Source organism: Canis lupus, chromosome 27 (genome assembly GCF_048164855.1).
Source record: "Canis lupus baileyi chromosome 27, mCanLup2.hap1, whole genome shotgun sequence".
In the NCBI taxonomy this organism is placed as follows: Eukaryota; Metazoa; Chordata; class Mammalia; order Carnivora; family Canidae; genus Canis; species Canis lupus.
Window position 1 is genome coordinate 7663045 of NC_132864.1, and position 18639 is coordinate 7681683.

Below are 18639 nucleotides of genomic sequence, written 5' to 3' on the forward strand. Positions count from 1 at the left end.
TCACATGGACCTGCCTCCTGGTGACACGGGAACACCCTCCCTCCCACCTGTTTAGACAGAGGTCCGAGCCTGGAGGCTGGCGGCTCGCATCGGGTCCCGGGCCTACCCCTGCACCAGTCACGCAGAATGCAAGTGACCAGTTCACCAGCGCCTGAGTCCCACGGTCCATCCTGGCTCTGGGGTGCACTCAGCACCCCCAAACCACAGGGCCAAGAAGGGGGGAGGTGGGTCCTCACAGGGCACCCGGAGGCTGTTGTGAACATTCAGGACAGGGACGCTCGTGGGCATGATAGCTGAGATGAGACCTTCCAGAATGGGGCGGGGGTGGGGGGAGGTATGTGGGATGTGGGAAGCCCAGCCTGCAGCTGAGGGACGGGAATGCACAGGGGACCTTTGCCCAGGAGCTGGGTGCGGGCAGAGAAGGGGCCTGAGTTGTGAGGACAGACTGGGGCACTGGGGGCACTGGTCCCACTGGGCTGAGATTTGGTCATGGATGGTCATTTCCATGTTACAGAATTTAAAATATTTAAAACGCTAGCAACTTTTCAATTTCCCAAGCCCTAACATAATTAAAGTTACTTTAGTCACACTGTGTCTCTTCTGATCTGAGAGCAAAAGCAGTAAATATGCCACCAGCATATCGATAAGACAATTATTCTGTAATCCATTCCAAACACCGTGAACTGATCTGACAAGTGGCTATGGCCCTCTTAGGCTTTCTTGGCCTCCGGACACCTTCGAGGGCAGCCCATGGGGGCAGAAGGGCCTTCCGGGTCAGGGAGCGCATCCGTTCTTCTTCCCTGGTGTGAGGAGGCAGCACGGCCCTGTGAGCTGGCCTCCCCCCACCCGAGGTGGCCTGGCCAAGGAGGACCCTGTCCCTCCCTCACCACAGCCTAGCTCAGGGCCACCCAGTGTCCCCAGCCCCCGCCCCCAGCAGGAGGCCTGGCTCCCCTGTCTGAGCCCCCGCCCCTCACCCCCACAGCCGGATCTCACTGCCCAGAGCAGCCGTGAGCTCATCCCATACCCTGTGCCCGTCAGCTCCCATCACGGCCCCCGGGAAGCAGCCTCCCTCCCTCCACTGCTGCACCTCTGCTCCCCGCGAGGCTGGCACAGGGTCAGGGTCTCTCTCCGTGGTGGATGAGGTGCTTGCCCTTTGACTTGGAAACTTCAACATGGACTCTCCATGAGGAATTGACCGTTCGAATGCAGAAATAAACATTATTCTCTACGGAGGCCAGTAAAGCTCTTGCTTGTGGGACGTGGGCTCCACTGTTGGACATGGCTCTGCCCTCTGCGTGCATCCGGAGCAGTTTATTTTTTCGTGGTGGGGGTGGTCACCGCCTTTGAAACTGGTGGTTGAGGAGATGTATCCCCCACCTCCCAGCACCAACAGCCTGCACACAGGTGGACTCCTGCCGGCCGAGGGAGGGGCCGTGTCTGGATGTGCAGCCTGACAGTCGGCTTGGTCTGCCAAGCTCTACACTCTGGTTACTTCTTAGCTACAGGAGATGCTCCAGCAAAACTGATGTAGCCCGGTGGCACCTGCTTTATCTCAGCCATCTGCCAGGTAAGAGGGACGTGATTTACTGCCAAGATGCTCCATATTTGTCTTTGTGGCGGTCACCTCTAGAGCATGCATGACGCATTTCACCCCCGATACCTGTTTGCCGTGTGCGCAACTCTCGTGTGCCTTGGTGTTGGCGTTGATCATCTACAACCATTGATGCATGGCCCCGTCAACCACATTCTTCGTGGGATTTGTTTAAGGTATTTGAATGCCAAGGAGGGCCTTTGGAGAGGATTACCCGGCTGTCTCTTGTGAGAGAAAAGTACTCAGTGGCTGGAGACAGCTCTGCTTCTCAGCCAGTTGAGACTCAAGCAACACAGTTCTAGCTCTCCTGGTGCCACCAAATGTGGTCAGTGCCACCTATTCTGTTGATCCTTGGTTCGACCCAAGAGACTCCTGCACTTTGGTCTTCGATTGGATGTGGGTCCCACGGCCGATTTCAAGGATCAAAGAAGATCCCGAGATTTGGGACCTGGGTTCTGGGAGGATGGGGCTGCCTAGAATAAGATGGCAGGAGCTGGTACTGGGTGGTCAGATGACTGGCTGTGGCCTGAGCCTATCAGGGATGTCACATGGCAACTTCAGTGTAGATGGCGTTCTGGAGAAATTGGGGCTGGAGGACCAGAGATGGGAGTTATTCACACGATACTTGAACCATGGGGTTAAGTGGGATCCCACGGGAGAACTGACAAAGAAAAGGTGGCAAGTAATTGAGTCTTGGGGGAACATCTGCATTGACGGGTCCCGAGGAGAGAGACAACGATGGGGGCTGTAAGGAATCAGAGAGGCAGGAAAAAAATTGAGACCGTAGTGCCAGAGAAAACCATCCATGATGCATCGACAGGAACTGGCCAGTCATCAAAAACGTTTCAGGGAGAATGAAGAGAAAACCAAAGATGAGCCCCCAGTCACAGACCACTCCTTGCTGAGAGCAGAGTGAAGCAGCCTCATGGCCTTGGGGCTGGGGGTGGAGGGGCTGTGAGGGCCAGTCCCGGCGGGCCGCCACCTGCTGCCTTCCTGTCTCCCCGGCTCATGGGGGACTACCCCTCCCCACCGGCATCCTTTCAGGACAGTTAATCAAGAAGATTAACGGGCCTAATGGAGTCTGTCCCGATAAATGAGAGAGCGGCCTGACCCTGCATGCTGCGTGGCCTGCTCTCATAATTGGATATTCTGCAGCCTCCTCTGCCTCTATTAGGTTAACAAGCCGTGTTTGTCACATTGCAAACGGCTCTGTCCCTCTGTTCTCCTGGTGTTAGGGATCTCCCGGGTTTTGGGAGACTGCGCCTCAGTGGCCCACCTGTCTTCTCTCCCTGGTGAGTCCTCTCCATGGACCCTGGGTGGCCTCTCTGCCTGCGGGGGCGGGGCGCACGGGGCCCCCAGAAGGTCCCTGCCTGGCCCTGCCGGGAGGATGACCAAGCCCTCCCAGCGCTCCTCCCAGGATGCAGGCCGCGGCTGCCGGGGCTTCGCGTGAGGCTGCTCCCCAAGCTGGGGGGGGGTGGTGCTGCAGAATGTCGGGGGCGGGGCGGGGGGCACACAGGACGGCGACCTGCCTGTCCCGGGCAGCTGGAATGTAGATGTGGGCACTGGAGCTCACGCAGCCCCTGAACGCCAGGAGGAATCCGATATTGAGACATTCCTAGAGGCGGGATAGAGCAGCGTCCTCCCCTTACGCCCCTGAACTGAAGAGCCAGCCTGGACTACACTTCTCCCGCTCGGCTTGCGTGAGAGACAAGTCGCTTGCATCCTGTCTAAGCTCCCCTGCGTGGACTGTGGGGCCCGAGGCTCTCAGCCAACTGTGTCCCTGGTCCCTGCAGCCGGGCCGGGCGGGCGCATCCCGCCCCTCCGGGCGCGCCACTGCAGAAGGCGGCTGCCCTGCGCTGTGGCTCAGAGGGCAGCGGGCCGGGGCTGGCGCCACGGCGGAAGCCGACTCCTCGGCCTGGGCTGGGGCCGGGGATCCTGCATCCCAACAGGCTCCGGGCCCGTCGGGCTGCAGGGCCCCGACCACACCGGGGGCAGCAGGGGTCCCGGCCGGGCCTCCAGAAGAGTAAGGATCGATGGGTGCTGAGCCCTCCCGCCCCAGGGGCCGGGCTCCACATTCAGCCTGCCTGCTGGCTGCTGGGCTCCAGGGGCTGCTCCTGCGGGCAGCACGTGGACAGGAGGTGAGAAGGCCCACCTGCCCCCAGGTGAGCTGGCCGCGGCGCTTGCACGATTTCCTGATCCACGGCCCGCCCATGACGCTGCGCCTGCGCAGTGTCCGCGGCCCCGGCGCTCCCGCCGCGTGGACCTCACGTCTGCTGCGGACACGCTCGGCCCCGTGCGGTCGTCGCGTCCGGGATTCCCGGGGCCGCAGGAAGGCCGCGGAGGCCGGGGAGCCCGGGGCGGGTGGACGCCACGGAGGCACTGGCCAGCACAGGCCAGGGAGGCCAGGGAGCCTAGACGGGCCGGGGGCTGCGGAGGGCAGGGCGGTCACAGAGGCCGGGAGACTGGAGGCTGCGGGGGCGGCGCCCGCGGGATCCGGGAGCCCGTAGAGGCAGCAGAGGCCGAGGCGGCCGCAGAGGGCGGGAGGTCGCGGGCGGCGCCCCTCGGTCCCCACGGACCAGAACGCTGAGGCCCCGCAGGGGGAGCTCTGGCCCCGGCTGGAAGGAGCACGACCCCGACTGTCCCACCCACGGTGCGGCGGGTCCTCGGGCTCCAAGGGACAGGCCCCACCACGAGGCGCTCCTGCCCGGCGCACTCAGGCGCGGCTGGATCCAGGGCCCAGCGATGGCCTCAGGACTTCCCTCTCCAGTCTCTGACCTCGCGGGCGCGGCTCCCCAAACAGCCGCCGCCGGTGTCTGTCGCCTCACCCCTGCGCGGCGACGAGACAGCAGCTGCGCGTCCTCCCGTCCCCTGACCTGACCGCGGCTCCTCGCAGGCCCCGGAGCGCGACGCCCCCTCGTCAGACCGGGCCGGCCCCGCGCCCCGCGCCCCGCGCCCCGCGCCCCGCGCCCCGCGCCCCGCGCCCCGCGGCAGGGCCTGAGCCAATCACGGCCTCCGGGGGGAAGGGCACACCGGACCGTCCCTCTGATTGGGTGGGACGGCGCCACGTGACCCCGCCTGGCCCAATCGCGGCAGGCCACGGGGCTTCCGGGCTCGCAGGTCGGCCTCGCGCTCCTGTCCTGACGAGCCCTGGGGAGACCCCGGGAGAGCGCTGGGTGCCCGCGGCCTCCGGGGCGTCCTCCGCAGAATCCGGGTGCGCGCCCCAGACACCCCGCCCAGGCCGGGCCCGGCGCGATGCGGAGGAGGACACACAGCCTGCGGCCTTTGCTCCCAACCCCCGGCCGCGCCTCGGCCTTCCTGCCCTGCTTTCCTGGGCGCAGCCTGGACGGCAGCTCAGGCTCCGGCACCGTCCTGGCCGAGACCGGGCGCCCCCTGCGCCTGACCTGGTCCCGCAGATTCCCGCGGGGCTCCCCAGCCCGGCTCCGCCGACGCCTCCCGCCCCCTCTAGCTGCAGCCTCAGGAATGCCCTGCCTAGTGCATCTCTCTCCGGTTTAAACAGAAGTGACGTTGGAGCCGTAGAGCCAGGGAAGTCTGACCTTTGCTCCAGGAAGGTGAGATGATACCGGAGAAGCGGCAGCGGCAGGTGAGTCCTGCATTAACTCTGCGGAGCACTCAGTGATCCCCAGGGAACACGGAGCCCATAGCTGTTGGGGCCCGGGATGGAGGCACCTCCCAGGCCAGGTGAGTCACCCGGGGGGCTGACCTCCAGGGAGGATCTCAGGGACCACTCATGGGGGCAGATCCGCTCCAGTGGTGGTTCCTCCATCTGTCTGCGGTAAGGAGAGCATGAGAAGGCTCTAAGCAGGCATCTCTCCGAGGCTCTGTAGCCCACGGGCGCGTTCTGCGTCAGCTGCTGCCGGCACAGACATGCCAGCTCCAAGAGCGAGTCACACGGTGACCCGGTGGTTCCGCAGCCATTCCTGACAGAGAGCACAGAGGCTCTGGCTGAGCGGACGTAGGGGCACGTTGCCTCTGGCCGGGTGGTACGTCATCGAGTTACCATAGAACGCACTTGCTCCGGAGCGTCCTCGCACAGCACATACTTTCCCACCAGACTCCCCTTCAGACCGAGGGTTCCCGGGCACCGAGCCAGTGTTGGACAGGAATGGTGTGATGAGAGAGCTCTTTGTCTCTGCACAAGGAGTGCTGGGGCTTGCCGTACCATCTCTGTGAGGAGGCGCACAGACCTGGACCTGGGCCGGGAATGCAGGTGCTCCCAGGAGCATATTCAGGAAGGGTCACACCCTTGCTCTTGGCCGCGCGAACAGCCTTCTCTCCTGGGTCGGCTTCCCTCCTGCTTCCTGTGGCCACTACTCCCGCCCAGCATGGCACAGCTGCCATGTGTCCAGTTGAAGGAGCTTCAGGGCTCTGTATGGCCTGCGGGTCACTCCCTGACCCTTGTCCAGGCCAGACCCTCAGGGACCTTGCATTGAGGCATCCGAGTCTCATGGAAGGAAGCTCCCCTTCCCAGGGAGAGGCTCCAGCGTGGCTGGGGGACCTGGGGAAGCAGAACTACCTGACCTCAAAGCCCCATCTGTGGAATCCGTTGATGCTGGAGTGGGGCACACTCAGCCACATGGCATCCCGTGGCCACTGTCTGCTTCTCTGTGCCCCAAGGACCACCCCAAGGCCTCACTCCTATAATAAGTGTCAGAGCCTGGACTGATGCCCAGGTAGGCAAGGTCTGGAGTTCCAGCTTTTAACCTCAACACCCTGGAGGTGCTGTCCTGACCTGGTCCCATTTATCTTCCCCTTGGAAATGAGGCCAGAGCCCCACTGCCCCTCTGGGATCCATTACCCAGACATTGGCCTTGACAGAGGGCATGGTGATCCTTCCGTTTCTCCCTTTTTTCTCTTCAAAGGAGAAAGTTCTTGCTCTCCGGTGCATTTTACATGCAGCTTCTACGTCCTTGTGATCTTTTTTTTTTTTTTCTCTTTGCCACAAAATCCGTCTGTTCTGCAGCAAAACAAAACTACCTCCATTTTCCTCTGGGTTCACACTTCTGTTCCTTTTCTCAGGATTCTGTTCCATCTCCTTTTCTCACTCCACTGTTCTGCACAGATAACCACTACTCATCTGTAAGATCCCGTCCAGGCATCACCCCATCAGGGGAGCCTCTGCCCAGCTGGGTGAGCAGCCTGCTCTCGGCAGTAGGTGCTTCTCCCCGTCACTCACGGGCTCGTGCAATCAAGCAGTAAGCATTTGATGGGCACTCACTGTACCAGGCACTGAGGATACAAACGTGACTGTATCCTAGTCGTGCCCCTGCCACATCCTATGAACATCTCACCATGGACACATGAGCCAACCTTCATGGCCACCATTCGTTTATCCATAATGGGCACCGGACAGAAGCCAAGCCAATCAGAGTCCTTCCCTGAGATTTTCCAGGTGGAACAGACACAGTCTACGTTTCTCCAGTGGTCACGGCTCCATGACATGAGGCTTAGGGTCCGTAGACTCCCATGTTTCCTGCCTCCTGGAGATGCTGGTCCACCATGGGAGGGAATAAAGTTAGAGCAGGGAGTGAAGGGGACACAGTGGTGTTCAGTTGTCTGGTATCTGCTGCTCCAGAAGCTCACGCCTGTCTGCTTCCTGTAGCGTGCTGGCTCACCTGACTCAGGTAGGCTCCAGGTGGGACCAGATGACACACCCTACCTGGAGGACTGAAGAGTCTAAATGATCCTCAGAGGTGCAGGCAAGTGAAGGGAACCCACAGGAAGAGCATCTCTGGGCCTTGCAAGAACGGGGAGTCTTTGCCCTGGGCTTGTCTGAATAACAAGGGAGGAAGCAAGTTTTCTCGGAGCCAGGGAGAGCTGTAGCCTAGGGGAGCAGCTGTGGGCAGGAGAACTGCGGCCTCTGCCAGAGCCACAGGCCAGGGGGACGGAAGCAGAAATGCCCCAACCCCCCTCTCCTCCTGCCCTCCAGTCTCCTGCCAACTCCCCCAACTGGCTGAAGCCCACCAGGAGCTGACAGACTGCTTTCAGGCATGGTGGGGACCGGCCTCCCTGGGCACACCAGGGTGGGGAAGAACGAAGAGCAGCAGAGGAGGGGCACACACAGAACAACCAGCTCAGAAGCCTTCTTGATCCTTGACCAACACCCACCCCTTGACCTCTGGCATTTGGAATTGTGTTTCTGTGGCCAAAAACTGGGAGTTCTGACTGTTCAGTCTATTTCCATGACACTCTCCTGGACCACACAGTCTGATCAAGGACTGTACCTAACGGGATCCCTGGGTGGCTCAGCGTTTTAGCGCCTGCCTTTGGCCCAGGGCATGATCCTGGAGTCCTGGGATCGAGTCCCACATCGGGCTCCCTGCATGGGGCCTGCTTCTCCTTCTGCCTGTGTCTCTGCCTCTCTCTCTTTCTCTCTCTCTCTCTGTCTCTCTCACACACACATGAATGAATGAAGAAAATCTTTAAAAAAAAAAAAAAAAAAAAAGACTGTACCTAGCCCAGAGCCTGGTATACAGTAAGTGCTCAAGAACATGTATGGAATGACTGGTGGGTGGATAATAAAATCTAATGCAGATGCCACAGGGGAAGACTACTCTGATGGATAATCCCTGCCTGGGTTTATCACCTTCTACCGAGTCCTTAGGTGAGAAAAGCATCTTTTCCTTTTTCTGCTGTCGCAGACCTAGGAGAAGGTTGGGTGAGCATCATAGAGCCTCTCTTTCCAGCAGGGCGCTGAGCTCTTTGTGGTTATTCAGTTACTATATTACATAAAAGAGAAGAAAGGGGCATAAGTGTCATGGGCTTCCATGTCAATTGGAAACCACAAGCGCCTCCTACAGAATTGTCACCCACGCTAGGACCTCAGAAGGACAGCTTCTTGGGAGTGTCGTGACACTGGCACCTCATTCCGTGATCCCACTCATCGCTAACCAGTCTAGATGTGTAGACGTGAGACGGTCTCAGGCGTGGGCACCAGTCCCCTCTTAGCACAGCGGGTAAACCCACCCCTTTGAACACAGGCTCAGCCTGGCTCTGCTCCTGCTAAAGCTGCAGTACTGGGTCCCTGTGTCCTGCTGGAGAAGCACTATGGGGAGCTGGAAAGTGAGAGACAGATCAATTGGGTTTCGGGGTGAAAGCTGAACAGGTGGCCCTGATTCTTGGGGGAAGTGTACAACTCTGTCCTGAAGGGAATATTGGTTGCTCTGATGGAGTCTGGAGTCTGGAGTGTGTGTCAGCTAGGCTTGAAGAGCCTAGGCCAATCTTCCGGGCAGTTCCTCTGGCAGAGTGAGTGAGTTTGCTGTGGAAAATTCTCCACTGCTGGTCAGCCTGTGACCCAGTCTCCCACCGCACCCCCACCTCTGTGCAGGGGCAGCAGTGTTGTCGGCTCCATTCCCTCTGGCCTGAGCTCCTTGCATAGGTAGGATGCTTCTGCTGCAGAGGAAGAAACATGATTTATTCCCAGCCCGTTTCAGTGGGAACCCGCCCGGCCTGCCTCTCTACGTTTTGTGCATGAAGAAAGATGGTTTGAGGTCCTCACAGATCCCAAGCTGAGCTCAGCTCAGGCTGCCGAGTGCTGGGCAGCTCCCTGTGAGGACACGGGGTCAACCCGGCAGTGCTGCTGAAGTCGCAGATCCTAGGACTGCTCGCCCCACCCTGCTCTCCTCTGGACTGGGAGCTGGCCCAGGCAGGGTGCTGTGGGGAAAACACAGGGCGACATGGACGTAGCGCCTGGATAACTTTGGAATAAATCCTTCTAGGCTCCTCCAAGTGCAAGAGACAGAAAACCCAATGCAAACTGGCCTACAAAGGAGACTTCCTGACTCCTCTAACTGAGCAGAATGAACAAAATCAGGAGAAGGTGGATCCAGGACTTAGAAAGCCTGTCAAGATCCAGTTTTCTCCATCCATCTTGAGGCTTTGCCTTCTGTGTATTGGTTAATATAACGCGAGCTCCTCCCTGAGGGTGGCTGCTGTACTAGTTTATACAAAGATACAGTCCTGGTATCAGCTTATGTAATGACAGCCCTATATGAAGGCAGCCCCTGTATTAATTTATATAATGAGAGCTCCTTTATTAGTTTATATAATGACAATCCCTGTATTATTTTATATAATGACAGTTTTTGCATTGGTTTATATATGGCAGACCCTGTATTACTTTATATATGGCAGTCTCTATACTAGTTTATATAATGACAATTTATGTATTAGTTTATACAATGACAGTCCTTCCATTAATTTATATAACGACAGTCCCTTTAGTAGTTTATGTAACGACAGTCCCTGTACTAGTTTATATAACGACAGTCCCTTTACTAGTTTACATTGAACGACTGCCCCTGTACTAGTTTATGTAACGACAGTCCCTGTACTCGTTTATATACCGACAGTCCCTTTAGTAGTTTATGTAACGACAGCCCCTGTACTAGCTTATAGGACAGTCCTGGTACTAGTTTATATAAGGACAGCCCCTGCATTACTTTACATAACAAGGCACCCCCTCCTTGGCCGCCCCATCTCCAGGCCTGGTACTCTGGTTCAGACCCACAGAGAAGGGGCTCCTTCTGGGGCCTCCCACACAGCTCACAGGACTGTGCACCCTCTCGGCCAATCATGTGAGTTCTGGCCCTCAGAGCTCTGATTGGCCAGGCCAGGCAGCAGGTGGGAGTTGGTTCCCATCAGGGACTGTTCCCTGAGAGGGCCGGACACCTGGCACTGGCTCTTCCCACCTGTTCTCTCGGCTGTCTGAGCTCCTGTCCTGGGAAAGCAGGAGCTCTCAGAGAAGCTGAGACCCCAACCCCATATCGTCACAAGGACACAGTGTAGTTACTTGTTTCGCAGGCTGCCTGGAGCCCCTGCGCTGACTCTGGGACCCTGAGGCCCCTGGACCCCGGCTGAGACCCCACCTGGGGAGAAGCCTGTACAGAGGGACAGAGTGGGGATCAGGGCTCAGCCCCAGGGGGAACAGGGGTCTGTGACACCCCGGTTGCCGACTCACGAGGATTCCTTGGGAGGGAGGCCATCAGGCTGCACTCCCCCGTGCACGGGGCGTGAGCCACGCAGAGCCCACTCTCTGCTGGTGGTGTTCCGCGGTGTGCACTGTCCTGGCCCACCCCGCCAGCTCAGGGAGCCGCGAGTGCAGGGCCTCGGGGGTGCCAGGCGGCAGCGGCCCAAGGCCAGGGCCCCAGAGTGATGTCCCGCAAGCCTGGGGGCCCTGCAGCGCATCCCGGCAGGGCCTCCGCGGTACTGCGCAGCACCGCTTTGAGCTGAGGGTTCACAGGGAGAAGGCTGTGCTGGCGAACGGGGGCCGGTCCGCTGCCGGGACTCCCCGGAGGCCCGGAGCCCTGCGTCTGTGGGCACTGGTCCGGCCAGGGTGAGCTTGCGACCTGCCAGTGGTGCCTGCGCTCAGATGGACGCCCAAGAATCAGGAGGACGAAGGTCTCAGGACCAGGGCCGGGCTGCCCCAGGACCTACCTGCGCGGTGAGAGTCCCGACAGGACATGCGAGGATGAGCAGAGCTGGGACAGGACTCGCTCAGAGTTGCACAGCTGGAGCCCACCGCCTGGCCCCACGTGGAACAAGGGGAGAAGGTGTCTGCAGGAGCTCTGAGAAATGTGCTGCAGGGCACAGGATGGGGCGGTAGATGGAAACACCAGCTCCTGTGACTGTGGCTCAGAAGAGGGACCATATCAGGTATTGAGAGCTGAGGAGGCTTGAGTGGGATCCTCACCTTTGGAGGAGGACAGAAGGCAGAGGAAAAGTGCGCAGCAGAATCGTGTACTGTGGAACCAGAGGAAAGTCCTGCCCTGCCCTTGGCAGGAAGTCACAGGTCGAGTGACACTCACAGCCTCTGTGGGTCAGGGACTCAGGCACACGGGCTGAAGGAGGGAGTAAGAGGACGACAACGATGACCGAGGTCGAGTTAGTGTTGCTCAAGAAAGAGGAGGAAGAAAAAAGTAAAGCCTTCCATAAGACGAGCTCATATTAACACAGGAAGGAGAAGGGATACAGGAAAACAGAGCAGCCATGGGGATAGATCTTTAAAAAACAAACTGAACGAAAATACCCTTAGGAAGAGCAAAAGAGAAACGCACTGATATGGGAACAAAAGGAGTTGCACGGCATCCTAGTTTATGCTCCTCAAGAAGAGAACAAAGAAAAAGAGAAGTAAAATCCTCAAACATATAGTTTTAGGGAGCTTTTCTTCAGAAGAGACTGAATCCATAGCCTGAAAGGATATAGTGCATTGCAGATAAAATCCACATGAGCTTACTAGCCCCAGGATATGTCCCAGTTTTCCCAGACTTCACAGAGTAAGAAACGCTCCCCCAAGTTTCAGGCAGCAGTAACAGCAGCAGACATCAAGGCACTTTTAGGGCAAAATCCAGAGTTGCTCAGACTTTCTTGAGCAAAATGAAACATTTAAAATACAGAGACAGAGCATAGGATGAACTCATGGCGGGCCCCAGGTCACGTTGAGATTTTGCGTTGCATTAAGGGATTTAGATTTTAATGTTCAGCACAGTGAGAAGGATTCAGGAGAGGCTATTGTGGTGGTCCAGGCACAATGTGGTAGTGATGGGGACTAGGGTGACAGCAAGGGAGACCAGGAGAGATGGATGAATTCAGTGCGTATTTTGGAAGTAGTTTCTTTATTATTTTTTAAAGATTTTATTTATTTATTCATGAGACAGAGAGAGAGAGAGAGAGAGGCAGAGACACAGGCAGAGGGAGAAGCAGGCTCTGTGCAGGGAGCCGGATGTGGGACTCAATCCCGGGACTCCAGGATCATGCCCTGAGCCAAAGGCAGGCGCTTAACTGCTGAGCCACCCAGGTGTCCTGGAATTAGTTTCAACTGGACTTGGTGACATGCTGTGTGGAGATCGGCAGTAGGGGCAACAGGGTAGGAGAGAGCATGGGAGTGAGCAGGATTTTGAATTGAGAAGTTTGGTTGTGGTGGCACCATTTTGCTGAGATACAAGCTGGAAGAGAAACTGTCTTGAGGGCAAAGAGTTTGGTTTTGGGCATATTAAATTTGAGATGTCAGGAGTGATAGTAAAATAATTAACAGGTAATACTCTCATAGGAACCTGCTAATAAGAAGGGGGCACTTTTCTGATCAGGACACATGTGATTCAGTATATACACCAGTGCTGGAGCATCCAACTGGAAATCGTGGTGTGATGCTGAGTAGATGCTATGTCATGATGTGGAAACTCAAGGCAGAGATCAGGACTGAGACAAATGTAAGGGTCATTGGGTGATATTCACTGCCTGAAACTGGATATTTCTGGGCTTATAGAAAGGAGGGTAAAGAGATCCTAGGACCAAGCCCTTGGGGCACATTGACACTGAGAAATCAAGAAAGGATGAGGAGCAGCAAAGAGTGAGCCAGAGGGGTAAAAAGAGAACTAGTTGTCAGTTAATATGGAAGTCAGGCAAAGGACATGCTCAGGGCAAGGTGGTCAGCTGAGCTGGGCTCTGTTCAGAGCAGTAGGATGGAGACAGTAGGAAACTGTTGGTTTGGCAATATGAGGTCCCAGGTGGCTTTGACAAGAGTAGTTTCAGTAGGACTGGGAATTAAGCACTTGGCTGAAGAGGGGCATGTTTGTCCACTGGTAGGACAAGTTCAGAGTGGAGGGAGAAGCTGATGCTCGTGCAGTAGAAGCAAGGGTTAGCAGACAAGGGCTCTTGAGAAGGCAGGAGGAGGTGAGATCCAGGGCATGAGTAAGGGTTGGATGCCACAAGGGGCAGGGACACATCAGACATTGTGCAAAAGAGAGAAGGTGGAAGGCATGGGTGCACAGGAGAGTAAACTGAAGGTTTGGTGGTGAGAAGCTGGGGCAACTACTGTTTAATGGTTTCTTTTTTTAAGATTTTATTTATTTATTCATGAGAGACACAGAGAGAGAGGCAGAGACACAGGCAAAGGGAGAAGCAGGCTCCATGCAGGGAGCCTGATGTGGGACTCAATCCCAGGACTCCAGGATCATGCCCTGAGCCGAAGGCTGATGCTCAACCGCTAAGCCACCCAGATGTCCCTGTTTAATAGTTTCAGTTTTCTCCATAAAGTCTGAGGACAGGTATCAGCTGAGACTGAAAAAGAGAAGACATGTGAGAAGCTTGAGGACCGAAGGGAAAGTGAAAACATGGTTTTTGAGAATGGAAATGAACTTTGTCAGAGAAAAGCAGTGGTGCAATGTGAGATCCAAAGACTTAAACTGACAATGAGACCAGTCAGCACTGAGATCAGTCAGCACCTGCTTTGGGGCAGGTGCAGGTTAGGTGGGAGCTGGGTTTAAGTTGAGTTCTGTCTTGCCCATGAGTGAAGTAGAGGGAGAGGGGCAGGGGAGCTAATGGTGTCTGGTGAGTGCTGAATCCAAGGGGCGCCAGGCAGTGAGGGCACTGGGAGATGTGAGGACGGTAGACCGGGTGTTCTCACCGGGATGGAGGGCACTACATCCTGTGGAGTGAATGGTCAGAGGGGGAGCCATTGCAGATGAGACGTCAGGAGTGGGAATGGGGGTGGGGGGTGGAGAGGTCATTCAAGATGACAAGGTTGCCGGAAGTGGGGTGAAGGTCATGGGGTGGGGCAGATGTCAAGGACCGAAGACCAACAAATGGAAAGGACCATTTGCTTGTCACTTGTACTGTGTTTAAAAACAAGTGACATGCATGTACGTGCTAAATGTCGGGATAGTGGTTACCTGGGGAAGAGGTGACTGTGCGGGTGCAGGCAGAGGCCTGGGGGTGCCGCTGTGGTTCTGTGTCTCCATCTAGCGCTGCTTGCCCATTTGTTCACTTCATGAAAATTCCTCAAGCTGTTAATTTCTGATGGGTACACTTTCCTATTTGTTATAATTCAATACAGAATGAAAAACATAAACAACAGAAAGTAAAGGAATACCGAGACAGGTGTTTATAGGTTATGGTGCACATTATTACAGCAGTTCCTTTCCCCCTTTAGCTCTGTATTTGAGTTCTCTCTACACACACCTGCACACAGGTGCATACCTTTGGACCTTCTGAATTTTTTCTGAATACTTGTTTCATTTCTTACAATTAAGTCTTTAATCATTTTTTCATTAGTAGCACCAACGGGATTACTTTTTTTATAAATTTATTTTTTATTGGTGTTCAATTTGCCAACATATAGAATAACACCCAGTGCTCATCCCCCTCAGTGCCCGTCACCCAGTCACCCCCAACCCCCGCCCACCTCCCTTTCTACCACCTCTACTTCATTTCCCAGAGTTAGGAGTCTCTCATGTTCTATCTCAACAGGGGATTACATTTAAAACAGAATTATTTTTTAGCATCCCCAAATGCAATGGACTCTAATTGTTCTGTTATGCAGGGTTTATTTAATAAGTCAATCTGTAACCCAGTCAAGTCAAGTGGCGTGTCCAGCCAGGCACACGGGTTTAGAGTCATTTCCTTTCAGTCCTCTCTGTGTGACTGTCATTAAATATAAAACCTCACTTGGAGACAATGTCAACTTGGACCAGGTGGGGTCCTTTTGGCCTGGCAAGTGTTCCTCCTTTTATCCTTGTCCAGATGGGCCCAGAGTGGGGCTCCCGCTCTTCCAGTGATATCCGAGTTCAGGGCAGACAACAGGCCCCTTTGTGTGTCTCCGCAGTCCTGAGCTTCCGGCTGGAAGGGCTGTCAGTGGGCTTGCTCCGTGCCCAGCCCCATGGGCACCAATGCCAGCAGGCGGCTCTGCTGATTTACAGAAAACATCACCCCTCTTCATTGCCGTGGCGGAAGATGGTCTGACAGCCCTCCCTGTTCTTTTTTTTTTTTTAATTTTTAATTTATTTATGATAGTCACAGAGAGAGAGAGAGAGAGAGAGAGGCAGAGACATAGGCAGAGGGAGAAGCAGGCTCCATGCAGGGAGCCCGACGTGGGACTCGATCCCGGGTCTCCAGGATCGCGCCCTGGGCCAAAGGCAGGCGCCAAACCGCTGCGCCACCCAGGGATCCCAGCCCGCCCTGTTCTGAGCCACAGCTGAGCTCGCTTTTCTGGAACCTGCAGTCCCCGGAAGCTCGGTAACCTCCACTTCCCCTGAGAGCTGGAGGTGGTCTCTGCTCCCCAACAATGTGTCTGAGATGCAGAATCCCACCCAAATGTACGAGAATATGATTACCTTCCACTCCCTCTAACTGGATTGTGCTGGGCTCTAAAAGCTCCATTTCCTCTCTTAATTTCATCATCATTATTTCTACCTTTATCAGTTTCCTCCAAGGTAACCCAATCACTTGGGATTAAAACAGTCATTTGGAAGATTTCCAATCCGGATGAAGGTTTACATTCAAGTTCAAACTCCAGATCAAGCTTTTCTATCTCAGGGCTGTTCTCCCCTCTGCTTCTCTTGGATGTAAAAGTGGCGGGGGAGCTTGGGGTGTGGGGATGGGAAACTGGGGCTGCCAGATAGACTCCCACTTGCATTTGAATGCCAGGCAATTTATTTTTATTATAAACATCCTCAAAATTTCACAGAACATTCTTATACTAAGAAATACATACATGATTTGCCTAAAATGCAAAGTTAACTGCACATCCTCTATTTGCAAAATCGGGCCACGCCACCTCTCCCTGACTTCTCCCCCACCTCGCTAACATTCCTCCTGTATGGTCCAGCTATGCAGGGCCATGTCAGCCAGCCCCTTTGAGCTTGGACCTCAAAGCCAGGATGGTCCGAGTCAGCATCCTCCCCCAACGCAGTGAGTCTGCGCTGCCGACCTGGTGGGACAGAGGAACAGTCGGGGGAGGCAGTGAGCAGCGGAGATGGGTCACTATGTCAGGATGTTGCTGGGCACCTCTGTGATGGCGTCTGCCTCCCCTGGGCCCGTGTCCCTTGAACTCAGCAATTTGTTTGGCTCTTTCTGCATGTCTGGGTGGCGGCTGTGAGGTTAGGGCACCTCTCCCAGGAGCTACAGGGCAGACAGGTCCCTCATGTTGACATCCCTGCATCAAGATAGGTCTTTGGGAAGACCACACATACCCACTGCCCTTTGGGTTTCTCAGGACCCCGGCAGAGAGGTCCTCTGAGCCCGTGAGGCGTGTGGGGTGTGGGGAACAAGGTGTGGAACCAAGTGATCCATGAAGAGCTGCAACAAGGCAAGACATGGGGCGTTGGGTGGAGAGATGTCACCACCAGGGCAGCCCAAGTCAGGTCCCCAAGGCGTGGCCAGAGGTCAAACCTGGCCTATTTCTCCTGACTGAGGCCAAAGCTCTGCCCCAAATGCTCCCTGACGCCATTTTACTCAAAGCTGCCACCTCTGAGGTGGATTCCAACAGTCAACGTTGGAACTCCAAAGCTGGGGATGTTCACTGGGGAGGTTGCTGAGTGGAGGTGAGTGGGGCTGAAGGAGGTGAGCTGGGTCACACAGCTGCTTTCTTCGCTCTCCGTGGGACCAAGTGTGCAGCACTGGCTTGTCCGGCCTAAGGGACTCCAGCAGATGTTTACATGCCCACGTGCCCAGCAACATCGTTCACAGTAGCTAAAAATGAGAGCAACCCCAGTGTGCCCCGATGGATGATGAATGTGGTCCATTCATTCAGTGGAACGCTATTCCGCCATACGACGGAGGGACATTCTGGCACCTGCTCAACCAGTCACAAATATGCAACAACTAGGACTCCCCTGTGTGAGGTACTTGAGCAGTTAAACACAGAGTGGGTGGTGGGTGCTGGGGCGGGGGTGGCAGTGTTCAAAGGGCATGGAGTTCCAGTCTGGCAGGATGAGAGTCCTGGTGGGGACTGTCGCACGCCAGTGTGAATACACTTAGTACCACTGGACTGGATGCTTGAGAACAGATGAGGAGGGACATTTTATGTTATTCGTACTTTACCACAATTCAAAATAATTTCAAAAAGAATCCAAAAAGTTAGTATTATTATAGATGTCTGGTGGTATCACCTTGTCCTACATACATACGTGCAGGGCTTTTGATTTTATTTCTTCTCCACTTCCACCCATTTCCCAAACATCCTACAATGAAGCACCATAATAAGGAGATAAAATGTAGGCAATGTTGTGTGAGGTCACATGGGAACGTTCTCCGTGCCTTTGTTTCAAAGGCTGTATCACATGCCTGTGAGAGCTGCCAGGGTGGCCTGGGCCACAGCCCAAAGTCTCTTCCTAGACAAAGTGGTTGGGGAGAAAAGCCAAGTGAGTGTGAAGATCCCACGGGAGCTCCACGTGCCACAGCTGGGGCATTGCCTGACTTACGCTAGCAGCCAGCAGGGACAGAGGGCGGTGAACCCCAGTGCTACCCAGCCCTGGCACACCCCATCTGCTGCAGGTACATCCTCTCTTGTCCTTTGAAGCAGTGTTGAGCTGTGCTGTCGCTTCCATTCCCTTTGAGACCACCGCGGGGACCCTGTCCCCTCCCATTCCAGTGAAAGGTCCCAGCTCCACCCTACTGACCAGGATGGCACTGCCAGAGAGGGTGGTGTGGCTTGGCTGGTGCGGTCCTCATGCACACAGGGCCTCACCTGGTCCAGGCCTAGGCGGCCCAGACCACCACCCACAGGAGTGTCCCACCACTGCCTCAGGCTGCCCAAGACGTGGACACAGCAATTCTCTGTTACAAGATTCATGGGTCATTGCGGCACCGGTGGGAGCAGCCTGACCCACGAAGCCTCTGGAAATGCAATTCTCAAAGCTGATCACACGCTTAAGCCTCACCTAAATTAAATGAATTATTTAAAACCTTGTCCTTGAGCTACTCTCCATCAACTGAGGAGTGGGGTGGGGGAATCTTCTTAAGGGATCCCAGGCTATAGCATCCCTTCCCACTCCACAACCCAGACACCTTCCTGCACGGCATTTTGAAAATGCACACCTGGTCACACACCCTACACACATGCACACATGTGCACACACAACACACAATTCTCTGCCATATGATTAGTATCCAAACTGTGACAATTCCAATGCCAAAAGGGGCTACTCTTTCTATTTATGCCATGTCCACAGATGGCCACCAGGATTGTTCTGGGAGAGTGTCCTTCCACCAAGAGGGCCCTTCATACTCCAGCTCCTGCCTTCTCAAGACATCTT

General features: G+C 55.6%; 3 long non-coding RNA genes across 4 annotated transcripts in view; 1 reads left to right on the forward strand and 2 right to left on the reverse strand.

Moving 5' to 3' along the window:
• Positions 1-638: 638 nt before the first annotated feature.
• LOC140619142 (uncharacterized) lies at positions 639-4476 on the reverse strand. The gene is made up of 2 exons (XR_012019075.1): positions 1088-4476; positions 639-800 (listed from the first exon to the last, which is right to left on the reverse strand). It is a non-coding gene; the product is annotated as an uncharacterized lncRNA (long non-coding RNA).
• Positions 4477-4694: 218 nt separating this feature from the next.
• Positions 4695-18639, forward strand: part of LOC140619145 (uncharacterized) — a 44111-nt gene continuing 30166 nt past the window's right edge. For both annotated transcript variants that reach the window (XR_012019078.1, XR_012019079.1), the window contains exon 1: positions 4695-5192. This is a non-coding gene — a long non-coding RNA (uncharacterized lncRNA). The remainder of the gene's footprint in view (positions 5193-18639) is intronic.
• On the reverse strand, positions 8361-12256 carry LOC140619144 (uncharacterized). Its single transcript, XR_012019077.1, has 3 exons — positions 11045-12256; positions 9071-9262; positions 8361-9001 (listed from the first exon to the last, which is right to left on the reverse strand). It is a non-coding gene; the product is annotated as an uncharacterized lncRNA (long non-coding RNA).